This window comes from Talpa europaea (genome assembly GCF_964194135.1).
Source record: "Talpa europaea genome assembly, chromosome: 6".
NCBI classification, from domain to species: domain Eukaryota; kingdom Metazoa; phylum Chordata; class Mammalia; order Eulipotyphla; family Talpidae; genus Talpa; species Talpa europaea.
In genome coordinates this window covers 115,419,466-115,444,081 of record NC_140072.1, presented here as the reverse complement: position 1 = coordinate 115,444,081, position 24,616 = coordinate 115,419,466, and positions in this window count along the sequence as shown.

Sequence of the window (24,616 nt, the reverse complement as noted above, 5' to 3'; positions counted from 1 at the left end):
TTCTTAAATCTTTGAAAATTGAAATAAGTGTAAGCTTATGTTATTATTTCCAAAAAATCTTTAATTTTTCAATTTTTCCATTTACCAAGCAAATGATTGTGAGCTTTGCTATTTTCTCTCTTAGAAAATGTTGCCCCAGTGTTGGCTGTAAATTAAAAGCTTTGTCTAAAAATGTTGAAATGGCCTGTTCACTTACAGAATCTGGAAATAGGTATTTTGCATTTATCAGTGGAAATTGTTCTGCTCTTGATATTTGTAGAATGTATGTGGGTTTTTTTTTCATTTTATAACCTTGATTATATTTATGCTCTTGTTAGTATTTTATTATTAAAAGATTACCTGCTATTTAAAGTGCAATGACTTTCTAAGTTCTACAGTTTAAGTATTCCACATGAATATCCATAATTTCATTGTCAGTTTTTTAATTGTTTATATTAATATAATTTTTTCATTATGGAGAGCAGAATATGTTTAGAGATTCCAGAATATGTTTAGAATATGTTTTTAATAATAGAAAATAATTCATTATTTACTAATAAACCAAAAAGCTATTAGAGATAAGACACAGAATAGTCCAGCATTTATTTTCTAGAGCAATGTTTTCTTGCAGCAGTTGTACAAGTGACTGTACAAATTAAATTGGAATAGAACTAACAATATTTTCATGGGTCACTGAAAGGCACTAAAAACAAACTATGTTCCACTAAGAAGCAGTGTTTAAAGCATCAAAGATCATCATGTTGCACCGTTTAGGATTGTAGTGATATGTAACTGTGTGCTGTGCTCTAACCCAGTCAGGGGACACATAAGATATTACATCAGTTTAGCCAGCAAGGTTCGATGCCTTGAGGCTAAACCATTTATGATAGTTGCCTCCTACCCCAATACCTTAGACATCAGGTAATAGAAAGCTGAAATATCTGTCTGTTCTAGGTCTTATGCATTCTGCAAGAAAGAGAGAGCTGAAGAGTTGATTTGTTACTTGATGTCTTCCAGATGTTGTGGTTTTGATGTTTTTTTGACTGATGAGTTAATTGTTGTTTTCATAAAATCTCTCTACCTTTCAGCCAGTGCTACAAAAAACTAATCCAAAAAATGAAAGTCCAAAAATATCAGCAACAGTTCTTCCCTGTAGAAGAAAAAACACATTTTACTGTAAAATAAAACACATATAAACGGCATGGAATAAAATGTATAACTAATGTTTTAAAGCAAACACCCAGAAGCATGGGCTGCTCCTTTGCTATCCAGTCTCCTTCCCACAAAGATAAGCGCTGTGCTGGCTTAGATGCAATTTCTCTCTTGCTTTTCTTCATTTAAATGACCACCTGTATAGTCATCATTAAGGATACAGTTTAATTTAATCTGCTTTTTTTTTTTTTAAAAATTATACTTATTGAGGTAAAGTTGGTCTGCATTGTTGTATCTTTAGGAGTATTGGGTTTATACCTCTGCAAAGGTGTATTTTTACACCATGCCCACCACCAGTGCCCCAGTAAATCCTCCACCAAGTTCCATTAGGCTCCCTTTCTCCCCTACTCCTACCCACCACCCTCCCCTTCTGGTTGCCTCAGTTTTGTAGTCAGATGTTAAGAGTTTATTATTGGTTTGATTTTGAAAGAACAATTTTTAGTGATTATTTGACTCAAAGTTATCAAAGTTACTCAATGTATTTGATATCTGCAGTGGAGAGCTTTAAACACTCTCACCTTCCTTTGTAAACTAAATTATTTTCAGTAATAATAAAAATTTGTTTTTTAAACTGGACAATTAGTGCTAGAAAATGATTTATATACTATTGTATCAGATTGTAATTAAAGGATCAAATTTCAAGCTGTTAGGTTTTAAAACAAGCAATCATTTAAAAGACTATATTTCAACATAAAAGATAGTATTCATTTGGAGAACTTTTTCACTGAAGTTTTCAATGAATTGTCCTTTAATAGTTTTAGAGTTATTAAGATTTTTGTTTAGTCTTATGTTTTTTATGTTTGTTTTGATTTTCTTGGAATTTGCCATTTTGTATATTTTCAAATTTATTTTCATTCAGTGCAAAACTTTCTATTTTCACTTTAATGTTTTCTTTTACCTAAGAATGTTTTGAAATTTTTAATTTTCCATAGTATTGGGACTTTTTATTTCTTTTTTTGTTTGTTTGTTTTGGTTTCCAACTTTCCTACATTGTGGTAAATAAGTTTGTAATTTATGGAAACTTAGGAAGTATGTATCAATTTTAATGAACTTAAAAATATGTATTTGCTATTATTCACTGAAGTATTCTATTTAGGTTAGTTAAAATAAATTACTTGATAATTATTAAGTTATAGTTACTTGATAATTATGCAGTTAAAATCTTCTGTATCATTATTCAACTTTCAGTTACTGAGAAATTGTTATTAAAATTTTCCACAATAATTGTAAACTTGCACATTTTTCTTTTTAATTATTCCTTTTTGCTTCATTTTAGTCATTTCAGCTTGTTATTCAGATTTATTTGTTATTTCTTTATTTGCTAGATATATGCAAATTTGAGATTATTATCAATGTATCATTATGAAATGACCTTTTCCTCTCTACTAACACTTTAAAGTCTCCTGTAGAAACTGGTGAATAATATCTTGACCGTATAAACTCATTGTGCAACAGGTAGTAGTAAGTTATGTTGGCAAGATGGCTGAAAATGTCTTTTCTCAGCCTTATGAAATAAACTGATATCTAGGAAAGATGGAATCACTCAATGATCCTGGTAATTAATGAGAGATTGCTTAAGTATTCATGGTGCAATGCACCCTTTATTAGCTTATGTCAATTTTAAATTATGCCTATTTTAATACTATTTTAGCTTCAAGAGAAGCAAGATTTAAGGGTAATTAAAATTTGAAATTACATGTGACACATTGTTGTGTTTTTTTTGTCCCTAAGTAATTGTGTTGAGAAGGATGCACAAATACGTACTGATATTTACACACATGCATATATGTGAAGGGAGATGTTTTAAAAATTTCTCAAGTAATAGTGCCACTCATTAATATCAATTATAATTACCACTTAGTTCCTTTAATCAACACAGAATCCCTATGAGCTATCATTATCTGGCTTTCAGATGAGGGATCAGAGTCCAGGGAATGTAAATAAACTGCTGAAGACCACACAGCTTATAGGAAGCAGAGCAATTATTAAAACACAGGTCTTTTTGAATCTAAAATAAATGATCTCTGCACTATTATGTGCTGTTAACTACCTGTTTTATGGCAACTGGAAGAACTATGACCAAAATCTGTATGAATGGAATAATCATCTTCGGATGCTTTAAAATCCAACTTCAAGAAACATACCAATAGTTATAAGATTATGGGAAAAATCAAGGCTATCACCTGACAGATTCTCGTCGCATGCAGTCCTGAAGCCATCCAGATGTAAAATCCATTAGAGAAGGGCGCAGATCAAAGAGCAACACTGCGGACATTGTTTCATGGACAACATAGATGCAACATCTGTTTGTTGTCATCTTTGATTGTTTTTAAAGTATACTGCATGACTGTAGATTATATGCAGGTATTGAAGTGTTTTTCTAAAGTATAGCAGTGTCTGTGAAAAAGGATTGTGGTGTAGTCTAAGAAAATCAATCCCTGTAAATCTGACCTTTTAATAGATGAAATAAGGAGTGTTCTGTCACTTTATAAAAAGATTCAGTTTCAAAAATGGTTCTGCTAGCTTCTTTAAAATTCCAAGTTCTTCCTATGCTTTAAGAAAGCAATTCTATTTACAGTAGTTAGACACCACAAGTTTTCTCAGCAATATATACACTGAGCAAAGTACCCTGAGCAATGTAATAGTGTACTTGAATAAATGTAATGTTTAAAGATGATTATGAAAATGCAATAATAAATCATGCCCAGTGCAGTGTAACCAAGTATTTCATTTATCTTGGTTATTTGCAGTGCAGAATAAAACAGATTCATTGTCATCAACAAGATTTATGACAAACACATAGTCAGAAATTTGAAATTCCAGATTTGGATCATTCTCACAAGAATTCACATCAAAGTTGGCTTATAAAGTAAATGTGCCCGCTACTAATAAGGAACAGCATTAGTAGGTCAACAGCATCAGCCTAAGAACGTGACCTGAACTGAATGAATTTTCATATCAAAGTCTTATTTCATATTTTCATATCAGAGTCTTATTTGCTTGAGAGATTTGAATGCATCAGAATCAAGGGAAAGGCAAGGATTGCTGCAATCTCTCAGAACTAGAATGTGATGACTCATACTCTATTTTGAGCTGAGACATAACCAGGTACATGTACATATTATTAAACACTCACAGATGGCTTAAGCTTGCAAAATGCATGGTGAGTAAATCAATTGTCCACATTTGTATTCGAGAGACAAAAGCAATTGTAGAAAGCAAGCAATAACATTGTGGTAATAACAGTAATAACAATAATCTAAAAAAAATACTTTTCCATTTAAAGAAAGCAAATGCACTTTGAGAAAATCAAGAGTGTTTCTCATCATTGAATATGACTTAATCTCTTGGTTGTTTTTGTATATGGGCATTTCTAAAACAGCTTCATTATTCTGTATTTCATGCATAGTCTCTTCCTATTAGAAGAGCTTGCTGTTCTTGAATGGATGGCACCTTGCTATCCAATCTCAATCCAAATGACACCTCAGAGCAGTTCCCCCACACCCTTAGTGTAGTCTTCTCTTATCACTACTCCCAGGAAACACCTAGTACATTAATATCATCTGTTGCATGTAATGTATTTTATTTATCACATCTGAAATTATTTTTTAATAATCACTTTATTTGCCTCATTTTTAATTACCCTTCTCCTGAATGGAAGCTTCATGAAAGAGCCTTATACATATCCCTTGGCACTGAATCCCCAGCCTTTAGAGAAGCCTCTAGCACACATTATCTGTGCTCTATAAACATGTGTTGAGTGAATAAGTGAGTAAATAAAGGGTTTTCAGTTGGTATTTTAATTGGCTAAATTTCCCTTCATATGTTACTATATGATTACATTTCCCTGGAGTATAGTTATGGCTAAATGATCAAACTCTAACACAATGTTGATAATTAGCATAGGCTTTAATGCATGTGTATATTTTAAACATAATCCTTGCTTTAGTGGAAGTTATATTCTAGTGGGGATGAGAATGTTGAATAAGCGTAATGTAAAGTAAACTTCAAGATACAGGAGAGAGTAAAGAAGGATATTGTTTCTGGGATGGAGTTCAGAAGAAATTCTAGAAATAAATGTTTTTAAAAATGTTCTTGATTAAATTGTGTAAATATTTCAACCCCAATATTTTTATAGGTACTGCCTTATTGCTCTGAGTTACCTTTCTTGATATCTTTAATGAGACAAGCACATTAACTGTATTTGTTAATTTTGAATGTTTACACAAATTTAGATGTTCAAAATCATGGCCCTTATCAATTTCATGCATTCTGAGATGGAATCTATATTAGTATAATTAAAAATAACTCAATCAAAAGTTTCTTCAGATATCTCAAAGCCAAATTATTCCACTTTAAAATGAAATTTTGCAAAGAGTTATGAGGGAAGTTTATGGGATGTTGAAATATTCTGCATCTTGATTAGGATGGTAATTACATAGGTATAAATATACATAAATATGTTTATATATAATCAAGCTATAAAGTAATCATCAAAAAATTAAAAATATATTAAAGTATACCCTGAAGATCGAAGATATGATCTTTACTTACCTACATAGTACCACCAAAAATAGTTAAGTCTTGTACATAATCTGAGCACTCATTGTTTAATCTGTTCAATTAATTCTTTTGCTTCTTCCTTTTCGGAGAGATGAAAGTCCGTCACTGCTGGTTGTAAGATTTGGTATAATAATTGTAATTTTCAAAGATTGAAAACTAAAAATTTTGACATCCCCTTGGTTAAGAAGTTTAAATATCTTCAACTTAATTTGAATAAACATAACCAACATTTAAGGATGATTTATAATAAGTTACAGAAAGTTTATTATCAATGTAAGACTCTTGTTTACTTCAGAGTAGTTCTTCAGAGTTAATACTTATAAAACCCAAACAATCTTGGGCAACAAAGTGAAAAAATATGTACAGATCTGCTGAAGCCTTTTTCTATTTAATTTGACATCTGCTTCCTTTCAACAATTTTATAGTTCAGTTAGTTTGTGCATAGATATAACAATAATGTAAAATCTGACTTCTACAGGTTCTTTTTTGATTAGTAGATATTGCTGTTTGCTTGGATGTAATTATTACTTACATGTACACCACAGCAGATAGAAGAAAATTTCTGCCCCATAACTTCCTTAATTTAGTAAGAATATTGTTTTTCCCAAAATGCTGTGCTTCACCACACATGTACTGTGTTCTTATTATTGCCACAAAACAAATAATTTTTTGTTCAATTTTGAACTTAATCAAGTTTACAATAAACATTCACACTATCAGATGTTTCAGTTTCAGCAGAATGAACTTCCCAAGCTTTTCTTTGATTTCATGAATTGCATGAAAAAATGTATTGGAATTTACTTATTTTCTACTTGAAGCATTTAATGACCTGGGTTTAACCTGGTATCATTTAACTGTTTGTGATGATTTTTTGATCATAAAGCCAATAGATTAACCATTATCATTTCAGGTTTTAAATGTATTCAAGAAAACTTGGAATCAAAATAAACATCATTAATTAAGAATAACAGGTGGACCTCCCCAGTGGCGCAGCGGTTGAGCGCTGGGTTGCTAAGTTGCTGCAGCCTCCGGAGAGGGTCCCACATGGCTTGCAGATCTCCCTGCCACCCGCTGCTCCCCTCAGCAGTGTGCTTTGTTGGTCTGCCTGTTCTGCTCTCCACTCTGGCTCTGGTGATTGCGCTCACCTTCCCATGCTTCTGACTGTACCCAGTGCTTGTATAAATAAATAAATAAATTTAAAAAAAAATAACAGGCAATTTGGTTTAGATGAAGATGTGTTACATGGATTGATAGATAAACACACCTTCTACAGTTACTTCTGTACAATCCATCATAGTGAATCATAAAGACCAACAAGCAATTTTTGCAATTTACATATTCATTATCAAATATCTTGTGAAATGGATATTTAGTATTTAGCTTTTCCTTGAACACAGGCTCTCACTTTTTAAGTCATTGCTGCCAAAACAATTTGCTGCAATGTTTTTGAAAGCATTATAAACCAATTAAAATAGTAAATAGTAAAAATCAGTAACTGTTGTTTTATCATTTATAAATGCTAAAGGACAGAACAACTGTAGCAAGAGCTTCCAGATTCTTTTATCTACGAAGCTTCATTTAGTGTCTATTTCTTGAATGTTTTAGTCTAAACCAACAGAAATTTATTTATTTATTTTTACAGTTTCAGAGACTGGGAGTCTGAGATTAGGGTGCCAGCATGAATGGGTTCTATAAAATGAGAACTCTGGTAGCTTACAACCTTCTTATTGTGTCTTCATGTGGGCATAGGAGGGAGAGAGAATGTAGGGTAGAGATAAACAGAGACAGAGAGAGAGGAGATATTTCTTTATAGGGTCACAGTTCTCTCACATTAGGGTCCCATTCTTAGAACCCTATTTAATCTTCATTACCTCCTACTGATCCTGTCTCCAGAAACAGTCACACTGGAGGGTTAAGACTTTAACATATGCATTTTGGGAGGACTCAGTTCAGCCCACAGCAGTCTAATCCTCCCTATGCACCCCCCAAATTCATGTCTTTACTATATACAAGATATATTCATTCCATCTCAACAGCTGAAAAACCCTAACTACTTCCAGAATGAGCTTTATTTTTTTAAAGATTTATTTATTCATGCATACAAGAACTTGGGTAAGGCCAGAGGTGTGGGGTGGGGGTGAGAGGATTCACCAGAGACAGAGTGGGAAACAGAACAGGCAGATGTACTGAAATACACTGCTGAGGGGAGCAGTGGGTAAGACAGGAGAAGTCTGCTGCGCCATGTGGGTCACCTCCCTGGCTAGGGATCAAACTTGTGCTGCAGTGGCTGCGGCTAGCTTCATGGTGCTGCATTTTAACCCCTTGCACCACCAGGGAGGCCCCCAGAATGAGCTTGAAAGTCTAAGTGCTAAGTCTCATCTAAATATCATCTCAATTAGACATGGATGATATTCATCCTGAGACAAAATTTCTCTCCAGCTGTGAACTTGTGAAACCAGACAAGTTATGTATTCCCAAGTAAAGTGGTGGAACTGGCAGAGGGTAAATATTCCCACTCCAAAAAGAAGTGGTAAAAATGGAAGGAAGGAGGGAAAGAGAGCAACATGTCCTCAACAAGTCCAAAACCTAGAAAGGCAAAGTCCATCACATCTTAAGACCCTTTGATTTCTTAATCAAGACATCTTAATTTTCTTTGATTTGTAGCTCTGTTTTCCAGGCCCATTTGAGTATGTCCACCTCGTCAGTTCTACTCTTTGAAACCTAATAGAAAACAACCTCGGATCTATGGCAGGACCAGAAACCCTTCTGATCTCTGACTTGTCTTCATAGTTTTTCTTTCCATTCCTCAAAGAAAAGTGCATGCTTGCACTTGAATAGCTATATGGTCAGCTCCTGTACAATTTAGGAAATCCAGCAGCTTTTCTTCATTTCATCCATTTTCTTTGTCCCCCTTGGTTCAAACTGACAGTATATCTGCTGGCATAATCCCATCTTTATTCCTGGCTTCTTTTGAGAAGGTGATTAAGTCCCTGAGTCACAAATGATCTCTTTATCAAGTGCTTTTTAACCACATCCTGAGCATTCTCTTCAGACCAAACTTATCAATTTTTGTAATATGAGTAGATTAAGAATTTCCCAAATCTTCAAATGCTGGGGAGGCCCTGGTTCATTTTTGCTTAAATTTTTTTTCTTCAATTCAATCTATCTCTGTCCTTTTCCATTTTATTATTAGTCAGGAGAACCAGGGGCAGAGTTCCAGCCCAAGTCCAAGTGCTGCAAAATAAGAGAACCAGTGGTGTAAGGCTCCTGTTCAAAAGCTAAGTAAGATCTCTCAAGAAGAGCTGAAATTTTAGTTCAAGTTGAAAGAATAGAGAAGACTCAAGTCCCAACTCAACCGATTTAGCAGTAATGTGCGGAATAGATTGAGGGGATTAAAAGTTGATATGGAGGGACTTTAAGAAGCCCAGATTGTCCAAGTGAGAAAGTAAATTAGAGTTAACTAATGTGACAGAAGTGGGGAGGGATAGGAGAGCTCTCTCCTTTAAGAAATATTTAAGACATAGAATGGAATTTATTGCATATTCAGGAAAAAGTAGGTATAAATTCATATGGAAGACCACTAGGGAGCAGAAAGTATAATGAGGAAACTGGAAGAGTATACTGTTCTGGAATGCAAAAGGTGTGAGGAAAGTTTCAAATGGGGTAGAGTGGGAAACTGCTAGAACTTAATGTATTTAGGAGCAGAAAGAGAATGACATGAGAATCATTACTCACACTAAAGCACGAATTTTTGATGGTGTGATGGGAGCAATTATCATTAAGATAATTGCCACCTGCCACCAAGGTATCCACAGTCCTCCACTACAGTCCATTGTACCGCCCTCCCCCTGCCCCCACATACATCAACTTTACAGTCAGATTTCTAGGGTTTGTTTTTAATTTGGTTTGTCTGACCCTTTGTTTTGTTGCTCTATATTAAACATACGCATGAAACCATATGGTGTTTGTCTTTCTCTTTGTTGATTTCACTCAGGAAATCTAATCACCTCCAGGTCCATCCATATTGTCGCAAATGGCAACAGTTGATCTTTTTTATAGCTGAGTGGTATTCCATTGTGTATATGTGCCACATCTTCTTTATCCACTCATTTGTCCTTGGGTACTTAGGTTGCTTCAACAATTTAGCTATTGTAAATATTGCTGTCATGAATATAGGAATGCATACATCCCTTCAAATTAGCAATTTTGCATTTTTTGAGTAGACACCTAGGAGTGGCATTGCTGGATCATATGGTAGATTTATTTTTAATATTTTGAGAAAACTCCATACTGTTTTCCATAAGTACTGGATCAGTCTCTATTCCCACCAACAGAATGCAAGATTATATTTTCTCTACAACTTCTGCAATACTGATTTCTTGTCTTTGTGATATGGTCCATTCTTACAGGTGTCTGGTGATAGCTCATTGTGGTTTTGTTATGGTTTCCCTGATGGTAAGTGATGATGAGCACTTTTCCCATGTGCTTGTTGGGCATCTGTGGGTCTACCATGGAGAAGTGTCTGTTTAGGTCTTTTGCCTATTTTTTTTAATTTGGATTTTTTTTTTGCAAGTTATATGTGTTATTTGTAGATCTTGGATATTAACCCCTTTGCAGATGTATGATGTGCAAATGATTTCTGCCATTTAATAAGGTATATTTTGTTTTCATGATAATTTCTTTTGGTTTTTAGTACAGAAGATTTTAGTTTAGTGTATTTCCATTTGTTTATTTTTACTTTGTGTTTCCCTTGCCTTTGGTGTTGAGTGCTCAAATATGTCACTGAAGGCCATGCCGTAGAGAGTTTTACCTCTTCTGTTGTATTGTGGCTTCAGGTCTTATATCCAAGTCTTTAATAGATGTTGGGTTAATTTTTGTATGTGGTATGAGATATAAGTTTGACTGTTAAAGTTTGTTGGAGAGAGTGCATTAACTGCCAAAAGCAGTGGGGAGATGAATTTTATACTGAACTGTGATTTGTGTGTATAAATAGAGCCTACATTTTCCCACCACTTTCTCCCAGATTATACATGATTATTGTGATTTAAAAAATACAACACAAGCTCCCTTTATGAAAATGGTATCATTCATAGTCATGCTCCATAGGATTTTAAGGTGAAAGAAAAATACCGAACTGATCGCTTAAATTTGAAAATTAGGGATATTAGCACCCAATATAGTTTAAATATCACTTTATTTTTTTATTCTTGCATAGAAGAACTGGGGTGTAGGCTTCCTGCTGCTCCCCTTAACAGTGTATTTCAGTAAACATCACTTTAAAAAAAATAGGTATACCCTGACAGAAATGGAGTTGTCTGGCATACCGTTTTGAATTATGGGATTTTGGGTGAGGCCTTTAGATATCCCTCACCTCATAAACAGGTGAGTAGCTCAAAACTAGAGCCTGGTCTTCTTCACAGATGTGGAGCTGGCATTAATTTTAAGATCACCATGTCTCAGTGCTTTAATTTATAGCCATAAGGGATTTTTCTATCAGAATTCTTGATACCAGTTTGTTCATTGGATCTGAAACAACTTCTATTTTTTATTAAATTATTATTGTACTTACAGCATACAACTGGGGAAATGTTACAATATGGCACATGACAAAAATGTAGAGTGTCATGTATGTGTTTATCAGTATAGGTTAAGTTAAAGTTTCAGGATAGGTTAAATTTCATAGTAGCTTCCAAAGGACTAAACCAGAGCAGACAAGCAGTTACATTAAGTTAAATTACTCAATCAAATCACATTAATGAAGAAAGAATGCTATATTAAGCTGTGTTATAATAACTTGTGTTAACCATTTAAATAGCCATTTCTATGTGAATGAGAACTAGTGCTACATAAGAAACAAAGGGTATCAATTTTGGGCTTTGGAGTGCACATTTTTCCTTATTGATACTAATGGTAATTATGTTTGAACAGTAGAGGAATTCATCCTACAACTATTACTCTCTATGAATGAATTCATTCACCTTGAAGGCAAGGAAATATTATTCTAAATTATCATTTAGAGAGAATAAGAGTTTGTAACAGATTTTGGTATTTTTAAAAGTGAAGTATCCTTTTTATTAGAGACTATGTGGAAGTCAATAAATAATGTGTTCTAGTAAAGAAACAATAAACTACTGGAGAAGAAATTGCTCATTTTTTAATGAAGGCCATTTTGAGCATTAAATTTTCTTCAAGCAAATAAATGTAGTCATTCAGCAAGTGTTACCATGCTCTTTCATGAGTTCTGTTGAATGCTAAAAAGCTTCATATTACACTCATCCTAAATTTAGTAGGACTTGAGGACAGTTGATGTTTGGATCCAGATGTGCACATTAAGAATTTTTTATTAAAAACCCAATAATGAAAGACCAGAAAGAGTCATGGCATTGGCCATTTGAGATGATGTTAGGTTTTCTGTGAATATTCACCAGTCACAATAATTAAATTGTGGCCCAAACAAACATTTAAGTGTCATCAGTCACTTAATCCTATAAGACATCTACTGCCAGGTTGTACTAAATAATAAAACATCACTACAGTCAAACATTCTATAATGTGCTTCTTTGTAGTATTATAGAAATGCACTACCAAGATCAGAACTCTAATTGATATTTTGTATAAGCGAGAGAAGTAAGTTAATAATAGGGTTTGCTTGTAGATAAAAATACCATCTTCTCTTTAGAATTGACTTCAGGTTTAGAATGATTTTTTTTTTTTTGACTTTCATTCATTCATTTATTTATTTATTTATTTATTTATTTATTTATTTATTTATTTTATAAATTTTATTGTTATATTCCCCATACAATTGCAGCCCCCCATTCTGACCCCAATCCTTCCCCTCCCGCCCCCGCCCCCCTAAAGGTGTCTCTGGTTCATAGTTTTTTGTTGATTTTGATTTTCACTTTCTTATAGTTATTCATTTTCCTGGTCCCTTATTTAAGTTTTCTAGATTCCTGCTATGAGTGAGACCATCCGGTATTTTTCTTTTTCTTTTTGGCTTATTTCGCTGAGCATGATCCCTTCCAGCGCCATCCATGTTGCAGCAAATTGCATGTGTTTATCTTTTTTGAATGCTGAGTAATATTCCATGGTATATATGTACCACATCTTCTTGATCCAGTCATCTATTTTTGGGCATTTGGGTTGTTTCCAAGGCTTAGCTTTTGTAAACAGTGCTGCTATAAACATAGGGGTGCAGGTGTTCTTTGGAATTGATGTTTCTGTGTCCTTTGGGTAAATACCTAGGAGTGGAATTGCTGGATCATATGGAAGCTCTATGTTTAGTAGGTCCAGAAATCTCCACACAGCTTTCCACAGTGGTTGGACCAGTTTGCACTCCCACCAACAGTGCAGAAGAGTTCCTTTTTCTCCACACCCTCGCCAACATTTGTTGTTGCTAGTTTTTTTAATATGTGCCATTCTCACTGGTGTAAGATGGTATCTCATGGTAGTTTTGATTTGCATTTCCCTGATGACAAGTGATGTTGAACATTTTTTCATATGCCTGTTGGCCATTTGCATTTCCTCTTCAGAGAAGTTTGTTTTAAGCTCTTCTGCCCATTTTTTGACCGGATTATTTTCTTTGTTGTTGTTGAGTCTCATCAGCTCTTTGCAGATTTTTGTGATCAGTCCTTTATCATTAGTGTTGTGTGCAAAAATGTTCTCCCAGTTGGTGGGGTTTCTCTTTGTTTTTGTTATTGTCTCTTTTGCTGTGCAAAAGCTCTTTAATTTGATGTAGTCCCAGCTGTTTATCTTCGCCTTCACTATCACTGCTTTGGGTGATGTGTCTGTAAAGATGTCTTTGATGTGCAAATCACGTAGTGTTTCGCCTATATTTCCTTCTATATATTTTATGGTTTCAGGTCTTATGTCTAGTTCTTTAATCCATTTTGAGTTGATTTTTGTGTATGGTGTGAGGTAGTGGTCAAGCTTCATTCTTTTGCATGTAGCGACCCAGTTTTCCCAGCACCATTTATTGAACAAACTTTCTTTGCTCCAATGCATATTCTTTGCTCCTTTGTCAAAGATTAGTTGACCATAAATCTGTGGGTTTATTTCTGGATTTTCTATTCGATTCCATTGGTCTGTATGTCTGTTCTTGTTCCAATACCATGCAGTTTTGATGATTATGGCTTTGTAGTATAGTTTGAAGTCTGGGAGTCTGATGCCTCCATTCCCTTCTTTTTTTTTCAGGAGAGCTTTGGCTATTCGGGGTTTTTTGTGATTCCATATGAATTTCATCAATAATTGTTCTATTTCTTTGAAGAATGACATTGAAATTTTGATTGGAATAGCATTGAATCTGTATATTGCTTTTGGAAGGATGGCCATTTTAATAATGTTTATTCTTCCAATCCATGAGCAGGGGATGTCTCTCCATTTCTTTGTGTCTTCTTCTATTTCTTTTAACAGTGTTTTATAGTTTTCTTTGTATAGGTCCTTTACCTCTTTTGTTAGATTTATTCCCAAATATTTGATTTTTTTTGTTTCAATAACAAAAGGGATGGTCTTTTTGATTTCTTCTTCTTCAGATTTATTGTTTGTGTATAGGAAGGCTACTGACTTTTGCGTGTTGATTTTGTATCCTGCCACTTTACTGAACTGATTGATGAGTTGAATTAGCTTTTCTGTGGAGTTTTTGGGGTTCTCTATGTATAATATCGTATCGTCTGCAAATAGTGATAGTTTGACTTCTTCTTTTCCTATTTGGATTCCTTGGATGTCTTTCTCTTGTCTTATTGCCCTGGCTAGGACTTCCAGTATTATATTGAAAAGCAATGGTGAGAGTGGACATCCTTGTCTTGTTCCAGATCTTAATGGAATTGCTTTCAGCTTTTCACCATTGAGAATGATACTTGCTGTTGGCTTGTCATAGATGGCCTTTATGATGTTGAGGTATGTTCCTTGTATCCCAAGAATTTCAAGGGCTTTTATCATGAATGGGTGTTGCACTTTGTCGAAAGCTTTCTCAGCATCTATTGATATTATCATATGGTTTTTATATTTCTTTTTGTTGATGTGTTGGATAACGTTGATTGATTTTCGGATGTTAAACCATCCTTGTGCCCCTGGAATGAATCCAACTTGGTCGTGGTGAATTATCTTATGGATACATTGTTGGATTCTGATGGCTAAAATTTTATTGAGGATTTTTGCATCAGTGTTCATTAGGGAGATTGGCCTGTAGTTTTCCTTTTTTGTGTTGTCCTTGTTCGGTTTTGGTATTAGTGTAATGTTGGCTTCATAAAACGTGTTTGGTATTGTCCCTTCCTTCTCAATTTTTTGGAAGAGTTTGTGAAGGATAGGCACTAATTCATCTCTGAATGTTTGGTAGAATTCATTTGTAAATCCATCAGGTCCTGGGCTTTTGTTTTTGGGGAGGTTTTTGATTACCATTTCAATTTCGCTAATTGTAATTGGTCTGTTTAGGTGTTCTATTTCTTCTTTATCTAGCTTTGGGTGATTGTAGAGTTGTAGGAATTTGTCCATCTCCTCTAGATTGTTAAACTTGTTTCCATATAACTGTTCATAGTAGTTACTGATTATTCTTTTGATTTCTGCTGTGTCCGTTGTGATTTCTCCTCTTTCATTGATGATCCTGTTTATTTGTGCTTTCTCCCTTTTTTCCTTTGTGAGCCTGGCTAGGGGTTTGTCTATTTTATTGATTTTTTCAAAGAACCAGCTCTTGGTTTCATTGATCTTTTGGATTGTTTTTTTAGTTTCAATTTCATTTATTTCTGCTTTGGTTTTTATTATTTCTTTTCTTCTACTGGTTTTGGGGTTTTTTTGTTGTTCTTTTTCTAGATCTTTGAGCTTTGAGATTAGGTTGTTTCTTTGCGTTCTTTCTTGTTTCTTGATGTGAGCTTCTATTGCTATATATTTTCCTCTTATTACTGCTTTTGCTGCATCCCATACATTTAGGATATTGGTGTCCTCCTTGTCGTTCAATTCAAAAAATTTTTTAATTTCTTCTTTGATCTCCTCATTAGTCCAATGGTCTTCCAGTAGTGTGGTTTTTAATCTCCATGAGGTAGGAAAGTTCCTTGCCTTCTTTTTATGGTTTATTTCTAGTTTGATGCCTTCATGGTCAGAAAAGATGGTTGATATGATTTCAATCTTGGTGTATCTGTTGATGTTTGTCTTGTGCCCCAGTATGTGATCGATCCTGGAGAATGATCCGTGTGCGCTTGAGAAAAATGTGTACTCCGTTTTTTGGGGGTTTAGTGTTCTATAGATGTCTGTTAAGCCCAATTGCTCTAGGTCTTTATTTAGAGCTTTGGTTTCTTTACTTATTTTTTGTCTTGTTGATCTATCCATTGTTGATAGTGGTGTGTTGAAGTCTCCCACTACGTATGTGTTTTCTCTGATGTCTGTTTTCAGAGAGGACAACAGTTGTCTGATATATTTTGGTGCTCCTTCGTTTGGTGAGTATATGTTAATGAGTGTTATTTCTTCTTGAAGTATTGTCCCCTTGATCATAATGTAGTGACCATTGGGGTCTCTTTTTATCTTTTTGAGTTTGAAATCTGTTTTATCTGATATAAGTATAGCTGTTCCTGCTTTCTTTTTTGGTCCATTTGCTTGTAGGATTGTTTTCCATCCTTTAACTTTGAGCCTATTTTTATCTTTTGTAGCTAAATGTGTTTCCTGGAGACAGCAAAAGGTTGGGTTTTGTTTCTTAATCCAGGCTGCAACTCTGTGTCTTTTTATTGAAGAGTTTAGTCCATTTACATTTAGAGTTAATATTGATATGTTAACATCTGTATTTGCCATTGTGTTTGTCTTTCCTTTGATTTTATTTATTTATTCTTTTAATAAATTTTTTTTTTTTGGCCTTCTTTCATTGTTATTCGTCCCTCTGAGGTTCTGGCTTTAGGACTCCTTGTAGTATTTTTTGGAGTGGGGGTTTAGTTGCAATGAAATTCCGGAGTTTCTGTTTGTCTGGGAAGGTCCATATTCTTTCTTCAAAGAGGAAGGAGAGCTTTGCGGGATAGAGTATTCTTGGTTGGCATCTGTTTTCTTGGAGTCTGTTGACTATGTCCCTCCACTCTCTCCTTGCCCGTAGTGTTTCTTCGGAGAAGTCTGATGTCAGCCTGATTGGTTTTCCTTTGAATGTTATCTGTTTCTTCCCTCTTGCCAGCTTCATTATTTTTTCCTTGTCCTGGATTCTTGGGAGCTTTACTATTATGTGTCTTGCTGTATTTTTCCTTTCGTCGTGGAAGTTTGGTGTTCTTCTTGCTTCTTGTATATCAATTTTCAGCTCCTTCTTCACATTTGGGAAGTTCTCTTCAATTATCTCTTTGAATATTTTCTCTGTTCCTACATCTCTCTCCTCTCCTTCTGGTATTTCTATAACTCTTATATTTCCTTTCCTCATGGAGTCAGATAGTTCCCGAAGTCTTTCTTCGTTCTTTTTCCTTCGTACTTCTCTTTCCTTTTCTGTTTTGGTTCTTTTTATTTCTGTGTCTTCAAGATTACTTATTCGTTCTTCCATTTCATCTATTCTGCTTTCATTGCTTTTCCCAGAATTCTTTAGTTCTTCCATTAATTCTTTGATCTCCTGCATTTCTTTTACTTCCCTCTTTAGGGACTCAATTTCTTTCTTCTGACCATTGTTTTCCCTCTCTAGGGACTCAATTGCATTCTTCTGATCGTTGATTATTTTTCCCTTATCATTGCTTTCCTTTATGACTTCTGTCAGTTTTTTAATCACGGCAGTTTTAAATTCTCTTTCTGGAAGGCTCAGAAATTCTTCCAAGTTATTGTCGTTGCAATCTGGGGGCTGGCTTTCTTTTTGTGGTGTGCTTTTTCTCTGGAGAGTTGCTAGGTTGCGTGTGGTTCTTCTCCTCCCTACTGTCTGTTTTCTAATTTGCCGTATGCGTTGGGACACTGTGTTGTTGGGACTGGCCGGCATCTTGGGTGGGCTTCTCTGTTCCCCTCTGGTTCTTCCAGGAGTCATCTGTCAGTTTCAAGCAGCCTTTACTGGAGAAAGGTCCCTGTTCTAAAATGCCGATGTGGGGACACACTCCCCTGTGCGCCTGGTCTGCCCCGGCGGTGGGTTCCTGCTCCCCTCTGGGCTTGGACTGCAGGCCAGAGGGGGTCTGGCATGGGCGAACTTCCCCCGCTCACCTCTGGCTCCCGAGGAAGCCTTCTGCAGGTAGTCTTTACTGAAGAAATGTCCCTGTTCTAAAATGGTGATGTGGGACACACTCCCTGCGCTTCTGGTCTCAGGCACACTCTTCTGCGCGCCTGGTCTGCCCCGGCTGTGGGTGCTCGCTCTCCCTGTGGGCTCAGACTACTTGTTCAGAAGGGGCCCGGTGTGGGCTAACTCCCCAGCTGGCCACTAGCTCCTTCAGGAGCCTGTGCTGGGGTCAAGTCGCTAGGTGGCGCCAGAGATCTCTCCTAGAGCCCTTGGGGAGCTGATTTTCCACCCCGTGGGACAGGGAGCAGAGCGGGGATGGTAGGGTACACCTCAACGGCTTTGGGGTGCTGTGTCTGCCTTGTGCCCCACCGTCGTGGGGAACCCACGCCCCTAATTTTGTGCCCCGGGTCTCAGTTCCAAAGCCCTCAGTTCCAGGACGCGGGCTGTAGCCCAGATCAGTGGCGCGGGAATGGCGCCTTTTGAATCCCGCTCCCCTGCCTGGGCACCTTGTTCCTGCTCACTCAGGGAGGGCCTCCGCCGTCTCCCGGCAAGCCTAGGTCGCAGGCGCAGGGACCTGGGCAGCTGCAATCCGAGCGCCGCTTTCGCGCAAGCTTACCGGGGCGGCCGGGGCTGTGTGCTGGTGCTGGTCTCCTCCTGGGGGGCGGGGCTCTCTTTAATGGCGCCTGGAGCTCACCTCCGCGGCGGATCCTGCAGGGTTCGCCTCAGCTCCCGTTCACGGGGTGTGGTGGCTGAAATAGTTCCTTTCCACTCACAGTCCCACTTGCTGCGTCCGTTTTTCTTGTTGGGCGTTTTGGTTTGTTGTTTCCCTCCTTTCTGCCGGTCGGAGAGTGCCGCCTCTGTGGGCGGGGGAGGGGAGCAGGGTTCTGCGCTTCCCTCCCTTCTCGTCCTCTTTTATGGCAACTTTCTTCTTTGGGCAGTTTGCTGGAGTCGTCCGTTTATAATAATTTCAAAACTGGAAACAACACATATTTCCTTCAGTGGGTGAATGGTTAAATAAACTATGATATAGTCATACCATGGAGTACTATTGTGTAACAAAAAGAAATCGTCTATTGATTCTCACAATGGCCTGGGAAAATCTCCAGGGAATTATGCTGAGTGTAAGCCAATCCCAAAAGCTTGTAGGCTATGTTTCCATTTATATAACATTCTTAAAAATGACATTACTTAAATGGAGAACAGTTTAGTGATTGCCAGGGTTTATGAAGGGTTTAAGGACAGGAGTGAAGCAGATGTGGCTATAAAAGGGCAACATGAGTGATCTGTGGTCAGGGAATGTTCTGCATCTTCACTGTGTTGATGTCAATAAGCAGCATGTGATATTAAAAGCTTTTACCCTTGAAGGAAACTGGGTAAAGAGGGCACAATATCTCTCTATTATGTTTTTTACAATCCAGAATTATTTCAAAATAAAAGGGTTAATTAAGAGACAGTGCACTGGGAGAGAATGAGACTCTACAGAATTTGAAAAAACATGATTTCTCATTAATTTTGCACTATATGATGAGATGGTGTTGATACTAAATCTTAGGACAAGTAACCCATATAATTTTAGGCTTCTTTAAATGTCTACAGCATAGAAGCTGGTGGTTTCTATTTTAGTTTGGCCATTTTAAGTGGTGTGGTGCCAAGTTCTGAGTACTGTACTTAAAGAGAAATTTAAAGGAAATTCAAAGTTTATGTATAGAATGAAGAAGATACTGGAAACCACACCATACACAAAATAATAGGAGAATTTGACAGTTTTTACCCACAAGAGAGGAATTGGTGGACATAAGACTGTACCTTTTAATTATTTTAGGAATTAACCATATCAAAGGATTAGATTTTTCTGTAAAACGCTAAGGAATGGGCCTCCCCTGGTGGCTCAGTGGTTGAGCGCTGGGATGCGAGGCTGCCCAAGGCCTCTGCGACGCCGGTTCGTTCCCTGGCCGCCGGCGAGGGTCCCACAAAAAAAAAAAAAAAAAAATGCTAAGGAATAAAAATAGAACCAAATGGTGGGCATTAAAAGAAGAGATATTTCAGTTTGGTTACCAGGGGTTCAGAGCAGATGAAATGGGGAGATGTTTAAGAAGTTAAAAATGAATACATTTTAGGAATCTTATATATGGCACGGTGATTATAATTCACAATGCTATATTACATTCTTGAAAGTTACTAGAAGAGTGTATCTTAAACATTCATATCACAATAAAGATGTAAGAAATGGCAATTATGTGATATGATGGAAATATTAGCTAAAACCATGGTGGTAATCAGTTTACAAAATTAGTGTAAATCAGGTATCTGGTGTAGGTCCGCTTTCCTCTGGAACACAAGCTTATACCTCAATTGTACAAGTGAAACCTACACAGTGTTATATATCAATTCTATCTCAATAAGGCTGGGGGAACAAAAGAAAGAGAAAGTAAGGCCCTTATCTGGAGTAAGAGGGAATCCTCTCAAAACAAAGTAAACCTCCCTTGCAAAGTTAGTTTTATGACTGAATAAGAAAACTTTGCTTGGGATAGGCCACAAAATGTGGGGGTGGCAAGACTTTGACTTTTTAAATATATAGGCTTTACCTAGAGTAGAGTTAATACCACCTGTCTTGGGGCCTCCCCTGGTGGTGCAGTGGTTGAACACTGGGCTGCGAAGCTGCCCGCAGACTCTGCAGTGCTAGTTCCATCCCTGGCCATCTGCGAGGGTCCCACATGGCGCACAGATCTCTCCTGCTGCGCCTGCTGCTCCCCCTCAGCAGTGTATTTCGTTAGTCGGCCTGTTCTGTTCCCCACTCTGGCTCTGGTGAATTTTCTCGCCCTCCCGCGCTTCTGACTGTACCCAGGGCTTGTATAAATAAATAAATAGACCTTAAAAAAATAACACCTGTCTTATTCATATTGTCACTAGTGTGTCCCTAGTATCCAGTGGTTCATCTAGAGGCTGTGTCACTCAAAGTCTAGAATGACAGGCTAACTTTGGTGCAGCAATATATAAGACTAGCTTGTGTCCCTGAGGCAGAATGATCTGCATCAAATAACCTGACCTATGGCTGTGGCAAAATATGCCCTTCTCTCTCATCTCTTCTGGAACCAGCAATGCTAAAATTGTCCACTTCATAGGTCAGGACATAATTCCAAATGGGGTGTTCACACATTAGAGAAGAATCGTGATATATAAAAGTACAAAGATTAGGGACTTTGGGGCATTTTAAGGCCCTTGGGCTCAAGCTCAGCTCTGACATTGTACTTGTGGCTTGATCCATCACATAACTCCCTGGGATTCAGTATCCTTACCTGTCAGTTAGCATGATAATAACATCTGCCTCAAGGGTTTACATGATGGACTGATAATGCAACAAAGTGTCTTGATTTATAGTAAACACGCAATAGATAGTATTACTCTCTTCCCCTTTCAGACTTGAGTAAAAAGATATTGGGTATGTTACGGAGAAGATTTAGACATCAGTGGACATGTGAACTGAATTAGTCACCTGTAGGGCCCTTCTATCGCAAAGGTAACTTCAGCTAAAGAAAATTGGTAGGGGGAGAGAAGGGGAGGGAAAGAAAGAGTGAGAGGCAAAAAGAATGAAAAAGTATATGAATTCAGTTACAAGTCAATTAAAATGTTTTATTTTCCTCTACATGATATGACCAAAAGTCTGTGATGAAGTGAATGATGAGCCAATAGAATCAGGTTCTGTTTATCTCCTTGGCCTACTAACCACTTATAAGTTGCTTAACTTTATTCTTAATTTCCTTCTCTTCAAGGAGGCAGGTAAACTAAGATTTAAGTTAATAAGTGTTTAAAAAAACAAAAAGAGGGCCTCCCCGGTGGTGCAGTGGTTGAGTGCTGGGTTGCAAAGCTGCCCGCAGCCTCTGCAGCACTGGTTCAATCCCTGGCCACCTGGTGAGGGTCCCACATGGCGCACAGACCTCTCCTGCCGCCCACTGCTTCCCTCAGCAGTGTACTTCATCAGTCTGCCTGCTCTACTCTCCACTCTGACTCTGGTGAATTCTCTCACCCTCCCACGCTTCTGACTGTACCCAGTGCTTGTATAAATAAATAAATAAATAAATCTTAAAAAATAAAAAAAAGAAAAAAAACAAAAAGAGACAATAATAAGCAGACAAACATTATATTGAATTGCATGCAGAAATATAGTGAAGAAAAATAATAGTAAATATAAGTTATTTCTTAATTGTATAACTTGAGAAATCTTACCATAGCTTATATTTATATTTATTATACTGAATATGTCAACGTTAAATCTGCCCTAACTCACAGTGGATATTGGGTTGAGACTAAGTAAGCTTTTATCACTTAATGGTTTATTTTATAAGTGTTTGCTATTCTCATTAGAAACAATTAGCATTCAAAAGTAAAGTTAAAAGAAAAGTCAATAAGCCTTACGAGAAATGAAAGTCAAAGCACAATCTATTCTTTGACAACCTTCAAATAGAATTTTCTACTTAAAAATCTTCAAGTCTGTGCTAACTTTGGTGACTGCTTGGTACAAGGCTTAGGAACATTTTCTTCTAAATTCTCCTTCAACCTTGCTACAATTTTATCATCAGAAAAATAAAAAGCTATTAAAAATAATTTTGGAAGATCAGTAAATAGACAAAAAAAAATAAGGTTACTTGATGATTTTGTTAGCCTTAGGTCTTAGTTGGATGGTAATATTCCGCGTTCATATACTATAGCATACAAGAAATCAAGGTCACTTAAATGACCATTTCTCAACATGAATTCTTTTATATAAACTCACAGAGAATGAGCCACGTGTTTTGAAAAGGAGTACTTTGAAAAGATAATAGTAAGTTTTAAAAAAGAGATTTCTATAACTAATGAACTATTCCATTTGCACTCATAATTGAAGGGTTTTTGTGCTTTTTTAAAAATATACAAAGAATATTGTTTATTTTATTAAACTGATATCTTTGATGGCTTGATCATGGGAAATCACTTAGTCCAACTTGATAAAGCCATATCCTTTGTTTACTGATAAATGTTTTAATGTAAAGACTTCCCTATCTAAGCACATTTGGGAAGAACAAGAACTCTGGTCCCATTTTCACTGGTGTCTCCCGAACAGAGGCTGTGATTCATCTAGAGTCAGGAGTTTCAAGGAAGCAAAAGGCTAAACTTTAAATGTGCATGCATACGTTTTCTAATGAACTATAATGTGATATGCTATGTTACATATATTATGGAAAAACAACTCATATAAGTTATACTGTCTGGATAGTATAAATAAGAAAGCTACATGAGATACCCCACTTCTTTATCCCCACCTCATTACTGGACTCAGATGCAAACTCAGTCTTGTAAAGTGGCTAGGGTCACAACTGACACAATTGCATTAGACTGTAAAAATTTCCTTTGGATTATAGAAGTAGAAACATTTGCTTACCAGTCCTTTTGACATAGTAGAGATTAAGATATAGTCCAAATAAGATGAATATAACAAATATGTCCCTGAAAATAAACCCAAAGAATCTTCTTAGATGGGAAATGACAATTTATTGTTTTTATTATTTCACTAAAGACAAGAGGGCCAAAGAAAATAAGGATTGTAAAAAAAAAGATAATTTTAATTTAGTCTGTGAAATAGAATTCTTAAAATATAGCTAGAAGGATTTCTATAAATGTCTTATATTGACATTTCAAACAGGTTTTTACCCAGCATTCTGTGCAATACAAAAAGAAATATAGCAAGAATTGCCACTACTCTTAGTGGTTTCATTGTTTGTTTGTTCAAATTCCTTCCTATAATATTATTATTCAAATTATCTCTTGTCAGAAGAGGAATTCAGAATATGCGATAACTGTAGGTTGGCAGCTGCACACGCCACTGAGATGAGAAAAATGAATGGTATTTCCTTTTTGGATAATGACGATATGTCATCCGAGGTCAAGAGATAACTAGCTTGGTGTGAAAGAGATCTAGGATCTCAGTTTTAAGAACCTAGGTTATTAAATAAGAACTAAGATTCAGTACTATAAGACAAGAAACCAGGGATCGAATCCAGAATATAGGACTGAAGCTAAATTTAGGATGGCCTACCTTTTCCCAAGTGTCCTTAGTAATTCAAACAACAGCAAGCATTATAGTTATATTCATATATTTAGTAGTTATAATTGCTAAGATTTAGAAAATATCTACCAGTTGCCAGATACTGTACTTTATTTTTGAATACAAAACACTTAATCCATTCATGAATCATCCTGAATTAATACAGATATTTTACTGACGATATGAAACATGTAGATCAACTCTACATTTTGAGCTTCTGTTATTCTATAATCACCTGGGTTTTTTTAATGAAACTAAGTTAAACATTTTGAACAAATCCTCAACCATTCAGAATCCATTACAAATAGAAGTTGTGTATCATAGGGAAATATATCATTACATCCCACTGGGTGTGCGAATTTTTGTAAAATTCACCATGGATTGAGAGAAAATGGGGGCACCGATGAGTTCACGTGAATTCATCATAGGAGATCTATACCATTCATTCCAAAACTCAGAATCATTTTGTATTTACATACCTTCATCATTAATTTTTTGACTGTTATATTTTATATTGTTTGTAAATTTTTCACATTTTGAGATTTCAACTCTCTCATCTATATTGCCATCTCCACTTTAAAAAAAAAACCATTACCATCTATTCCTTCCTACTTCTATGTTGAGAATTCTCTAATTTCTTA